The sequence below is a fragment of the Arachis hypogaea genome, chromosome 17 (assembly GCF_003086295.3).
Source record: "Arachis hypogaea cultivar Tifrunner chromosome 17, arahy.Tifrunner.gnm2.J5K5, whole genome shotgun sequence".
Lineage (NCBI taxonomy): Eukaryota > Viridiplantae > Streptophyta > Magnoliopsida > Fabales > Fabaceae > Arachis > Arachis hypogaea.
This window is the reverse complement of record NC_092052.1, coordinates 27144843-27160013: the sequence shown is the minus strand read 5'-3', so window position 1 is coordinate 27160013 and position 15171 is coordinate 27144843.

The window sequence follows — 15171 nt, the reverse complement described above, 5'->3', positions numbered from 1 at the left end:
TCAGAAGCGACGCGGCCGCATGACTGACGCGGTCGCATGACTGACGCGACCGCGTGGCAAGGAAAAGCTCCGAATGACGCGACCGCGTGACCCACGCGGACGCGTGACAGAGGCCACGCACCAGAAATTACAGAATACGCCCCCAGCGAATTCTGAAGCCCTTTTTGGCCCAGATCCAAGTACAGACAGCATAGACCAGAGGTTATAAAGTGTGGGAATGCTTCCATTCAAAGGGAGCTCGCATATTTTCACCTTTCAATGATTTAGATTTAGTTGAGAGGGAGATCTTCTCTCTCTCTCTTTTAGGATTTAGGATTTCTTCTTGTTTTAAGAGTAACTCTGGATCCAGGTTTAATGTTCTTTTAGTATTACTTCTATTTATTTATTCCAACATTTGAATTGATTAGTATAATTTGATTTATGAATTCTCTCATGTTACAGACTGTTATTTGAATTAATGATGATTGAGGTATTTTCAGTTTATGATTGTTTTCTTTGATTTAAGTTACCATTGCTTCCCATCTAAGGACCTCTTTATCTTCTAGCAATTTTACTTTTCCCCTTTTGGTTCTGGTTAAGAATTTAGTAACTCAACAGTTATTAAACCCAACATAATTGATAATCGTTATCTTGCTAATTAAGCTGAACTTAAATAATCCCAACCTTTTCTGAGGAAATAATTAGGATTCAAAAGTCAATTTAATTAGTCCCTTGACTTTCCTTTGCCCTGGTAAAGGTTGACCAAGTGGAGTTTAGATTCAACTTTCATTATTGTTGAGAGAGATAACTAAGTTGGACCTCTGATTTCTCTACCTTACTAAAGGTTGCTTTACAGTTATTATTTATTTTTAATTGCCATTTAATTCACTTGTCATTGAAAATTACTTGCTTCTCGCCTTCTAAACCCCGATTACAACCTTTATAGCCAATAATAAGAACATACTTCCTCGCAGTTCCTTGAGAAGACGACCCGAGGTTTGAATACTCGGTTAACAATTTTTAAAGGGGTTTGTTACTTGTGACACCCAACACGTTTGTAAGAAAGGTTGATTGCTTGGTTTAGTAACTATACTCACAACGAGAGTTCTTATAACCTCTAAACCATCAATCCTCTGCTCTTTCAGGAGCTCCTCTTAAGGTGGCTTGTGCTTGAAGCTATCCTTGAATATCCACCAATGCTTGAATCTCCGATAAGCTTTAGTCTTCAAAGATGATAACTCCAAGCCTTGATGGAATTCCACACAAGCCATGGGCTCCCAAATTTGATTCTCCTTGTGCGATCCGGGATCCCACACTTTGTTTTGACACCCATCTTCAAATTGATCATCATGATTCCAATTGGGTGGCATGACCTTAGAATTCTCAATTAAGCATCCAAACATTCTCCTAGACCCATGCAATTTGGTTCTACACCAACCATTGCTATTCAACTTCGAGCATGCAACCATTATGAACTTAGAGTGATGTGTCCAACCACTACATAACTCTCTCCTACTCTTAACTCCACAAAGAGCTCTAAGTTGACCATCATTTTCAATCAAACCATATTCAAGTGAGAAAGAAAAGCTTAGGAATAATAATTTTACCCACTTGAATGTTGTGTTGGATGATGGTGACTTAGGAAGGGGGACTTCCCCACACTTAGCCAATGCGAGGTCTACGCCCTTGTGCTCCTTCTTGACTACCTCCACCTCCTTGCAAGCTTCTTAAACTTCAATTCCTTGCTCACCAACTTCTTCTATACACCCTTCATTGCTCAAACCATGTGTTGGAGGTTATGCACGGTCCTCCTTGTCATCAATTACACAACACAATAAAGGAGATTCATCAATTCCAAGAGACTCATTGGTTGGTGTGGAATCATCTTCAATGATGGAGCTTGCTTCTTGATCAACTTCTTCCTCTTGGTAGCTTCCTTCCAATTCAATATTTTCTTCATTGCTTACCAAGGGTATGGGAGGTGAGGTGTCTTCTTCTTTAATCTCCATGTCAAGCCCAATGGGAGAGGATTCAATTGTACATAAGAATTTCTCAATGATTGAATCCATCTCTTGGTCAATCTCTTCAAAGTTTTTCACCATGATATGCCTTGGAGGTTGTACACCCTCCTTAACATCAATATCAAGATTCTTGAAAGAGGGCTCTCTAATGCTACATTCCCATGAACTTCCAATATCTCCTAGGTTTTCAACCACTTCTTCCGGCTCAATTGTCTCAACTTTCTCCCCTTGTGGAAATTCTTGCTTCAACCCCTCTTCTTCACATTGAAGCTCTAAACTCACTCCCTCACTATGCTCCTTAATTTCTTCTCCACATTCGTCAATGGGAGTGCCTTGGTTGCTTAGGCTTAGTTGGGAGGAGGCCATATTGCTAACAGCTTCCACTAGGATAGCCATCTTGGCTTCTAGATCCTTAAACTCCTTTTCCATCCCCTCTTATTGCCTTTGGAATTGAGAGTTAAGATCTCCTAGTTCTAGCATGAGGGCTTCATCGGAGGGCGGTGGTGGAAGAGAGGGTTCATTATTTGAGGGAAAGGAGTTGTAGTTGGAAGGTGGCTCATATTGGTAAGGGTATGGAGATGGTGTATATGGAGGTGGTTCTTGGGAGTAGTTGTGTTGGAATTGTGGTAGTTCTATGTATGGTTCATATGGCTCATAAGGTGGTTGGTATGGTGGGTAAGTATTAAGGTCATATGAGGGTGTTTGGTGGTATGGGGCTTGTGAGTAAGGTGGTTCAAAACCATGTTGAGGAGGTGGTTCACAGGCATATGGTGGTGGTTGTTGACAATCACAATAAGGGTCGCCACATCCATTAGATTGATATGCATTAGGATTGGAATTGTACCCATAAGAATCCAGAGGTTGTTGTTGCCAAGAAGGTTTATCAATCCCTTAAGGCTCCTCTCACCTTTGATTGTTCCATCCTTGATGCATGTTACCATTGTAGTTCCCATTTCCTACAACATAATTTGAGTCAAACTCATAGCCAAAGTGGTGAGAATTCATGATAGCAAATAAAAGCAAAAGCTAACAAAAATAAGCAACAAAGTCCTAAAGCTAACAAAAACTAACAAATAAGCAAAAGGCAAACATATTCACAATATTCACAATAGCCAATAACATAACACCATTGCAACTCCCCGGCAATGGCGCCATTTTGATAGTGAGAATTGCTCGATGGTCTAGAATTTCTCTTATAGAAAAATAAGGACTTCGTTGTAAGCATAGCTCCAAACCAACAAACAATCCTCCCAATAAAAAATTTTGGTTGTCACAAGTAACAAACCCCAAAGAAGAATTAACCGAAGTATTTGAACTTCGGTCGTCTCACAAGGAATTGCAATGAAGTGTTTAATTATTGGCTATGAAGATACAAGGGGGTTTGATTTTGATAATTGACAAGAAAATATAATAACAAGAAAGTAAAATAGCAAGAACTAATAAAAGAAAGAAAAAAGTACTCTTGGCTAGACATAGGTAATTGAGATCACCATCCTTGTCTACAAACCATACATTGATAATTATGAGAGGCCAACCTATTAAGTCTACCTCCAAAAGCTTTAAGTACATAATATCTAATCCTAAGCTTGAAGTACGTCAAATAGGCTTGATCACATCAACCCATAAGTCCCAACCTATCTACTAATTAGATTAGTAGTGGGTTGGTGTCAATGAGTATCAAATTGATCACCAAGGATTCTCAAATCACCAAATCATTGAGACCCAATGACTCAATATCACTCAATTCCCTTAGCCTAGGCCAAGAGCAAAAGAAACTACTCAAAAACTAGTGAAAGCATTTTAACAAACACCTAATGTGCAAGAAAAGTAAGCATCACCAAATGTAAGAATTAAAGAAACTCATAACTAACATAAGCAAGAAATCAATAATAACAATCAAGATCAACATAAAAGAGACATGGAAACATAAAATTGCATTAAAGAAATCGAGATCCAACAATGGTTCATCAACATAAAGGAGAACAAAACAAGAAACTAACAAGAGAAACTAAGAAGATTAAGACAATAGAACACTAAAATGTAAAGAGAATTGAAATCAAAACACAAATTGAAAGAGAAAATTGAGAGTGATTAACCTAACTTTATCCTAATTTCTATCCTAAATCTAGAGAGAGGCTCTCCTCTCTCTCTAGAATTCTATCCTAAAACATGATGAAAACTCAATTATGACTACTTGGTTCATTCCCCTCTCAATCCTTGGGTTCAATAGCATCAAAAATGAGTTGGATTTGGCCCAAAATGAGCTAGAAATCACCCCCAACGAGTTGCCCAAAGTGGACCCACGCTGCTCCATCAGCGCGCACGTGTACAGTGCATGTTCGCGTCCCTAGACGTCATAAAACTATGACAAATTTTATATGATTTTGAAGTCCCAGATGTTAGCTTTCCAACGCAACTGAAACCGCCTCATTTGGACTTCTGTAGCTCAAGTTATGATCGATTGAGTGCGAAGAGGTCAGGCTTGACAGCTTTGCGGTTCCTTCATTTCTTCATGAGTTCTCCCACTTTGCATGCTTTTCTCCTCACTTCTTCCATCCAATACTTGCCTTATGAACCTGAAATCACTCAACAAACATATCAAGGCGTCGAATGGAATTCAAGTGAGTTAAATTTAGCTATTTTAAGGCCTAAAAAGCATGTTTTCACACTTAAGCACAAATCTAGGGAGAATTACAAAACCATGCTATTTCATTGAATAAATGTGAGTAAAGTTGATAAAATCCCCCAAATTAAGCACAAGATAAATTAGTATCCAATTTTCTATTTCCTATTTTAATCCCACAAACATAATTCAAAACTATTTTGCATTTATTTATTTCACTAACAGTTACAAAAATATCACACATAACCTCTGTTCAATTTTTTACTCCCACAATCTCTCTTTTTAATTGTTCCCCCTTTTTTTATTCTCCTTACTTATCTTTGAAATGCTTCTCTGTATGAAATAACTATTTAAATAAGTCTTTATGACGTCTTAAACTAGATAACGACTATGCCAAAATGTTAATTTTTGGGGCCATATATGAAATGAGAAAAAGAATAATTAGAAGCCAATAAGTGTAGAATAATCAGTGGTGATAAATATTTTTTTATGAATCTTATTATATTTTGAGATATTCGTTTAAATATGTTTTGGTTAGTTTTATATTAATCTTTGTTTGTATCGTGTTTTGGGCATGTCTATGAGCACTATACTCTTATGGTCTGACCAACAGTTTAGCCTCATTTTAATTATTCTATTAGAGTTATTTTTTTAATCATAAAGAATATATATATATTTTTTTTTTAATTTCAATCATTCTTGCTGCTTCTCTTTTAATAGCCTGATACATTTGCTATATTTCTCTTGCTGCCATCCTTTTTTTACCTTCAACATCTTCGATTGTATTGCCTCCATTGTACAAATTTTATTGCAATTATGAATTCACGTATAACTTTCACCTATATCTTTTTTTTCTTTAATTTCCTTGCCCAGTCAATATTTTCATCATTCTTTTACCTTTTTAATTTGTCTCTAACTTTTTACGTACAAAGATAATGCTTTGTCTTTTTCTCTCATCAATTTAATTTAAGAAAGAAATGATTTTTTTATCTGATATGCATTTTTTATTTTTTTTAAACATATTTATACTTATCAATGATGAACCGAAGAAGTCTCATAAATATTTTGTTAATTCATTTTTTATAACTACTTTATAATGGATAATATTATTTTTTATTTTTAAATTATTAATTATATAAAGTATTATATTTAAAATTTGAATACATAAATATTTATTTTTAAATTAAACTAAAATAAATGAATTATATTACAAAAAATTATTTACTTTATCTTTTATAATATCATTTGTTTAGCATATAGCACTTATTACTTGATTAACATATAAAAGATGCAAAAAAGCCTGCGCCTACTAATAGTCTATTAAAATATTAATTTAATTTTCTAAATTATTAATTATATATACAAGGGAGGCGCGAATTGGCGGCGGTTTTTTTTCTTGATTAGCGACGGTGTTAGATAGCTTAATAAATGTAAATGAAATAAACATATTGAAATATAGTAAACAGAATCGTTAATTCAACATTTATTAATGAATAACTACTAAAAGAAAAAAATAAATAATAAAAAAATTATAGAATTTCACCTTTTATTCTGTAATACAAAGATAATATACAATATAATAAATCGTAATGTTCTCATACATAAGAACAATTTTTTTTAAATCTTTATGTTTATTGTGTTTTATTTTAATTTTGTTAAAAAAATATCATTTAACTTTAATTTTTAACTTTTAGGATAAATAACAAGATATGACCTTTTATGCATTACCTAATTTAAAAATACCTATTATAGAGGAAATAATATTATTTAAATTTAATTTTTAATTTTTAGGATAAATAAAAAGATAAAATTTTCTATTTCTCTTTATATATTGATTCACTTTAAATAACCGTTTTTTATGGAGGGGTATTCAAATGAAAAATAAAATAGTAAAAAGATTCATATTAAATTATGAAAAATAATGTCATCCTTATAATATAATGGCATAATTTTAAAATATACAAAATGAAATAATAAAATATAATTTAATTAATGTGCATAATAAAAGCAAATTTGATACTTATATAGTAACAATCTAATATAAAAAGTAATGACAGTCTTTTATTCTAAGGTACTATATATTAGATTACGATTTAGATATTTTTTATCTATTAAAATTATGCATGAAGATAAAAACTTAAAAAGTATTTTGAATATAAATTTTTTATCTTTATTTTAAATTAAATATTATTAAAAAACAAATTTAATAATATTTATAATTGTAACTTTATAAATATTTATTTTGATTTTATTTATTTAATTTTAATTTATAAATTTTATACGTTTTAAAAATTAAATAATTTATAAAATTTTATATTTATTATTAAATATTTTTTATTTTTATCTTTTAAATTATTTTATTAAATTTATAAATTTAAAATAAAATATAAAAGTTAATTTTTTTAAAAATAATAAAAGAAACAACTAAATAAGTACGATAGTGCCTTTTCAACTGTTAGTATATATAAAAGAGCATATGCTATACTAGAGGAGGCATAATAGAACTTCTTTAATAACTTCCATTGATGTATAAATTATTAGAGAGTATTGCCATAAAAACTTCAACACTTGCACTTGATCTGTTTCCAGTTCGGTGGATTTGGCTTCTCTTAGCACATGCATGAAATTAAATAACACTCACATTCCATTGTTTAACTATATTTGCATTGTTATTAAGTTTACCTAAAGTAATAGTATATATTTAAAAGAAAATCATAAACCTATCATCTTAAAATTTTAGATCCACATATCATGTTTTTAACTTAATCCTTTAAAAAAAAAAAAAAAACACACACACACACATATATATATATCTCCAGTTTTTGAACTCCCTCACTATATATTATCCTTGTGCCCAACAATTTCAAATGTCATTTTATATATACTTATAATTATAACATATCTGTCGGTCACACATTTTTTTTAAAGAATAATAAATCCGTACTATGTGTCTTCTGTCTTCAAATAATGAAATTTTTATTGTATCTAACATCCATAGTTAGACACTTATTATAATTAATATCATTCAATTATATATTTTAATAGTAACTAAACATATAATATAAGATAATTCTTACTGTTTTAATTGAATTTTTATTATTTTTCAAATATTTTTGTAATTGTAATATATATAACTTAACCGTAATTTAATATTTTAATTAAGTATATCAGAAGCTAATGAGTTAAAGCTCAAATAGCATAGTTTCCATATATTCACCTAAAAGATTACAAATTCGAATCTCTACCTATCTTTAGTAAAAAAAAAAAAATTAAATATATCACGAAGATACAATACTGGATTACCATAGGCTCAAATATAAAATACGCATACAAAAATCTTACTAATAATGCTTGCAACCATAATATATAAATTATTATGTTATATGTACACTAAAATTAATTATTAAAGTCAGTTATTATTAGTATAAAATATATATTAAAATATAAATATATATTTAAAATAAATTAAATTATATATATATATATATATATAAAATTAATTTTAGTGTAGGATAATATTTTTTAATATGAATATACATACAAACACTAAGGTACACAAAGAAAGATATATTATACATAAGAGTTCCCCATACTGTGCATTATCTGTCATTTCACATACAAACTTTTTATTGCCATTCAATGTATGTTTGCCGCGTTTCCATGTGGAAACAGATAAGAACCTTAGCCAATAATATATAATATCTGATAACCATATCTTTCAAAATAAAAATGAAATGAAAGAAAACTTATGAAAGGATATGATAGATAGCTAGATAGTAACTATTTAATAAGAGAAAGAAACATGAAGATTATAAGTTTTTGTATAGAGCGAGGTACATTTAATTGGACTTGAAATAAGAAAACCAAATTCAAAGTCGCTTTCATGAAATATTTTTTAAGTATGTAAAGTTTCACATACATACATTAGGAAAAAATAACTATCATCCACCTGCCCTCTTTTGCAGTCACATACATGGGATACAAGCTTTGGCCAATTACACCTAACATTACATGTAATTTATCTAGTTCATATACTACTACTACTACTACTACTACTACTACTAATAATAATAATAATAATAATAATAATAATAATAATAATAATAAACCAATGAATCATAGCTCAAATAGTATTAAATCTCTCTATACTCACTTAAAAGATTACGAATTTGAGTCTCTTTATTTTTAATAATAATAATAATAATAATAATAATAATAATTTATTTTTTATTATTTTAAACTGATCTTATTTAGTGAGACAAAATTTTATTGTTGTTGTTTATTACTTTAAACTGACAAAAAATTCTTAACACGGATGAATGTATTGTGAGTTTCACATTAATTAAAAATATAATTTTTATAATTTTTTAATAAATATAAAAAAAATTCTTATTCTTTAAATTAGATTTTAGAATTAAATTAGACATATTCAATTTTAATATAATATAAAAAGATTAACTATATTTATACAATATGTAATTTAAAACTTTAAATGTATTATTTATCAAAGATTAAAGTTTCTCAAAGTTTTTTAAAGTTAATTGAAAGTTTTAAATTACATATTGTATAAATATATTTAAATTTTGAGAAACTTTAAATTTAAAATTTAAAATTTATATATTGTATAAATATATTTAAACTTTGAGAAATAATACATTTAAAATTTTAAATTATATATTGTATAAATATAGTTAGTCTTTTTATATTGTATAATTATCTGTTATTTTTTATTCTAAAAAAAATCAAGTTTTAACTCTTATGCCACTTTGGAGGACTATACTTTATATTAACTTTTTCAACATCAAAACTCCCGATAATAATTTTTTAGATGCTAATGAGTCATACAATGATTTTTAGTAAATTTTTGGAAATTATTTATTGTTCTGTTTTAAATTTATATATTTATAAAAATATAGATTTTCTGGAATTTGAAGTAAAACACAAAAATTGGATTTCTATTCTTATTCATTTTGATTTTTTTTATATTTTATTTGAATCCAAATGGGAGGTATTTTCTTATTGACATTTATGTTTTAAAGTTAATACAATTAACTTAAAAATAGTAAATGTTAATAATCTGTATCAGTACTAAATCGAATTAAGCTTATTCGATTTACTAAATATATATGGGTTCTTCAATAGTAAATCGAATCTAGTTAATTCGATTTACTACTCATGGGCTATATTTCGAATATCCATCTTTGATAATTCAAATCAAATAATCTCAATTTACCAATAATTCTACTAATTCGAATCAAATTGATTTAATTTAGTACCAGAATGTATAATTCGAATTAAATCAATTCGATTTACATAAATGTATGCATTGAGACATCTACGTAACGTTTTTTATTTTGGGACTATTGAATAATATTGGTGATTCCTTGATTTATTTAAGTGTTTTACTCTATAATCAGTGACTTTATTTAAAAAATTAACTTCTATTAATTTAAAAAGAAAAAATGTTGACTAATATTAGCTCTTTATTCTTTTGGATTATACGTTATCCGTTATTTAATTTCAATATCTTATCAATTTTAATTTTGTTTTAATGTTGCTATCTATCTTAATCCACAACTTTTGGTAAAAGAAATACTAAATAAAAATTATTAGTAAGAGTGAAAAGGTATACCTTAATTTAAACTCAACTGAGCTATTCGATTTTAATTTATATATGCAGCCAGGTTTCCACGGCTTTTAGAAAACCCTAAGGCTATATCATCCAATTTAATTATGTGCACATATAAAGTATCACTCATGTGTATATTAAAAGCAGTAATTAAAATTAATTCTCAGTATAAAATATATATTAAAATAAATTAAATAATATATAAATTTATACATAAATATATAATAATTAATTTTAATAGTTAATTTTAATATTAAAAAAATATTTTTGATAAAGTATATACGGTTATTGGTTAATCTTATTTTAAGTTTTTGATGTCCTCGTTCATAGTGACTTTTGGCTAACTAGGGAAGCCATATTAATTGGTTGATATATCATAATATCTATTATATATGTAAAGGCATGTTTTATTTTCAAGACGGAGAAAACATTAGGAAATTATTAATCAAATTAAAATTTGTACTCATATAGACACACACCCATGAGGTCCTTGTCGATTGAATGAAGTCATCAATAATGAACATTACCGGTTGAAATTAAACACAAACGCTGTCGATTTTTTGCATCCAAATCTTAGTGACTTTTAGAGGTTACCTAGAGTTATTCTTCTAGTATGACAATTTATTTTGGTTCATATCCTTTTAAAAAATATGCCTATTATGACTCTTGGTATCCCGTTAGGTCGTACTTTACTTTTCTTTTTTTCTTTTTTTCTCCCTTTAAATTTCTTTGGTTATTTCTTAATGCACATGAGTGAAGTGATGGTTGATATCGTTCGAACAATTTAAATATCATTCTAATTGACTCTAGAATTGAAGTTGTATGTGAATTAACTCCTTTAATTGAAAAAAAAAAAAAAGTAGCACAAATTACTACTACTTAGTATTTTTTAAGAACAAATAAATAGTAACCAAATATGATTCCTCTATGAACAGACACAAGCTTGAACCTTGTGGAGGAGTTTTGCGCTCATTTAGTTTTATTTTCGCTTTCAGTGTTTTTTATTTTAAAAATTTTATTTATGAAAAAATAATAGAAATAATTAAAGAACTAATTATTATCATTGAATATTTCCATCAGAAAAAATATTATTGAATACATTGATGAAATGTATGAAAAATAGTAATACCAAACCACGTACAAAAATTGTGGAGATCATGTGAGCTGCACGTTTGGAAAATCCAACTACTGAATAATTGAATATGAGACACAAAAAATTAAACTAGCTAGTACAGAAACTTAAGAGGGACATTATTAGTAGTGATTCATTTTTCTACTATAAATTAAAGATTTACTGATTATTTTGTAAGCTTGTCAAGGGTAATAATGTAACTAAGCTAGAATTAGAAATTGGAATTAGTTATTTATTGGTTAGAATCATAACAGATTCTAGTTTTCTGTTATAGCTCTGGCTTGCGTGTATGCCAAGCTTCCTTCGCTACAGTATATATACATTGATGCAGTGTATGGTTGAGAGTGTATTCATATTGTGATATAATCAAATAACATCTTTTAAGTCTTTCTCTCTAATTCAATACTTGTGTTCATCATTGTATTCATATTTTGTTGAGCTCTCAAATTCTGCTGAAGCTCTTTGGTAAAGTGTCTTGGATTGTGAAAATCTTGACATGGTATCAAGAGCTAAGTTGTAAGCATTCATGGCATTTCTTTTTGTAAATTCAACCTCTACCGCCAAGAATGCAATAGTTTCGATCCAAGACAAGCTTAAAGAAAATAATGTCTCAATGATAAGCTGTTTTACTCACTCTTGAATGTTTTGAACTCGAAGATCATCTTGATCCCTCTACAATCTCATCCCAATTTGATTCAGAAAAAGCTAGTCAAGCAAAGGAAAATTCAGAATGACAAAACAAGCTAAGCCACTTCTGTAACACCATCAACTACTCCTTCAATCAAGAAAGAATCAACCAAATTCAAAGAATAGAGGCAAAATGATAAAGCTCTTATGACATGGATTCTTGCATCCATGAGTGTGACCTTCAAGCACAAGGTAGTAAATTGTTCACATTTTTATGCAATATGGAATAAAATTAATTCTTATTTCACTACTTCCTCAAGAATTCAAATTTCGAGTTTAAAATCATAACTACAAGCTGTCAAGAAAACGTCAAATGTCACTGAATATTTGGCCACAATTCGAAAGTTTGTGAATTCACTCCTAACTATTAGGTATCCTTTCACAGAAGATGATCATATCCAAGCCATTTTAGATGGCCTCATAGAAAAATATCAAGGATATATCTCAGCATTGATATTTCGCATGTCCAACTTTTTAGTTCAAGAAGTTAAGTCTTTTTTTACTTCCATACGAAGATATGTTAGATAGATTCAAAAGACTTGAAATTGCTCTTACTAATCTAGCACAAACTTCTTCAGATCCTCAGTTTAACTCTAATAGGAGAACTGGTCGAAGAAGAGGGCGTGGAGAACGGTTTAGTCATGGTGGGCGATTCAATAATCAGCGATCTCAATGTCAATTATATGGCAAACAAACGAAGATTAATCGCTCTATGTGACTTGATAACTCAAGCTTTAAGCATGATTAGATTAGTTAGCACTGCTTTAAGTTTGTTTGAATTAGTTAGTATTGACTCTATTTATAGTTAGTCAACTAGTCTCCTTAGCAAGCTTATGTATAAATACACAAACATGTGATTGACAGAGCAAGTTCAATCACTAATCCAATTTCTGCAATTTCTCTCAACAAGAGAATGTGTAGAGAAACATTCTCCCCACACTCCATTAATTCTTGAGTCACTCCCTTTAGATGCAACTCGAACTCACCTTTCATCATGATGCGGTGAGCATGGAGGCTAAAATCTGAAGGTCGAGTAGATTCGAACAAACAGCGAGAGAGAGGTGATTGACGCATCAAATCGAATTCTCATTCAAAACTTCAATTCCAATTTCTTGCCTTAAACACTAGATATTCGATTCCTGATTGTGATTGACGCATCATATCCTCATTCGCAACTTCAATTTCAATTTCTTTCCTCACACCCTTGATATTCAATTCCTGATATCCAATCCTTCTCCAAATTCTTCAATCTACAATTTCTCTTCGCTTTTGTCCAATTCTTCCTCTTCTCTTCACTCACACGATAGAGATTGATGAGATTACAATGATCTTAGCAATTTCCTGTTTTCCCGATGCTAACAATTGTTTTCTGATCAACGAGTTTAGAGAAGAAGTTTTGAATCTTGAATGCTAAAGGATTCATTGATACATATGATGCCAGATCAGAGAAACGAGCTTCCAAACATGGACATGCACACCTTTGCAAATTTGATGAATCAATTCAACATCATGCAATCTCAACATGCAAGAAACAACATGGGTCTTCTCACAGATCCGTTGAGCCCATACTACCTGCATCCTAGTGAAAGTCCAGGATTCCCTCTGATCACTACGATGTTGACATCCTCAAACTACCACAGTTGGGAAAGAGCAATGTGGAGAGCGTTGAGGTTGAAAAATAAGGTAAAATTTGTTGATGGTTCAATTGAAAAACCATATGTGAATGATCCGTTGTATGAAGCATGGGATAGATGCAACAATTACATTGTTTCTTGGATAACCTTGGCATTAAGACTAGAAATTGCTCAAAGTATGATCTAGCACGATGTTGCAGCAGATTTGTGGCGAGACCTAAAACACCGGTATAGTCAAGGGGATATATTCAAGGTGGTTGAACTTGATGATGAGCTAAGCGCAATCAAACAGGGTGAACTCTCTGTCATAACATACTTCACCAAATTGAAGGCAATCTAGGAAGAACATGAAAATCTACGACCTATACCCCCCTTATGTAATGTGTGCATCGACTAATTGTGCGTGTGGTTTGGAGATTGTTTGAAAGTACAGAGAAGATGCCTATGTCGTGCGATTCTTGAAAGGATTCAAGGAAGTTTATTCTCATGTAAAGTCTCAAGTCATGTTGATGAAGCCAATGCCAAAGATTGACCAGGCTTTCTCCTTGCTACTTCAACAAGAAAGGCAAATACATCAGACTGAATCTATACTCGATGCCAGAACCCTCATGAGCGCTTCAAGCAACACTCCTCAAGCAAATAGAAGAAGGGGGTGTGGTAGAGGAGCTGGTAGAGGAAGAGGAAGAGGAAGAGGAAGATGATCTTCAAAACAATGTTTATATTGTGGTAAGACTGGCCACTTAGTTGACGTGTGTTACAAGAAACACGGAATGCCAACTCATTTCAAGCAAGGTGGAACAAGCTTCATCAACAATGTAGCTGCTGAAGAGAATCCTGATACAAACAACAGCGCTATTGGAGAGGACAGTAAGGCTGAGCTAGAGTTTACCCTAGAGCAAAAACGCACCCTATTGTCTCTGCTACAACAATCAGATGCACAACAAATACAAAAGACAATAGGTACAACAAATCAGGTGGTATCACTCCTATCAAACCAAGGTATAGCTTTCGTAATGTCTCTCAATGTGTTTAGCAGTAGTGCCTAGGTAATAGACTTAGGGGCCACACACCATGTGTCATTCTCTTTAGATGCCTTTCAATCATATCACCATATTAATCCAATCACTGTCAAACTCCCAGATGGAACCCATACCAACACCTCAATAGCAGGAACCATATTTTTCTCAGAGTCATTCTTTCTTAACAGTGTCCTTTTCATTCCAGAATTTAAGTTTAATTTGGTTTCAGTTTCTAAAGTAACTAGCTCCATTCATTGTGAATTTGTTTTTAATGATGTTTGCTGCAAGATTCAGAATTGCTCTTCCAAGAAGATGATTGGTCAAGCTGAGCAAAGGAGAGGACTATATGCTTTTGAGAATTTAACTCCAACTCAGTCAACTAACAAGGTACCAGCAGCAACACTTATCACACACAACCACGACAAAAGAGACACCACACAATTGTAT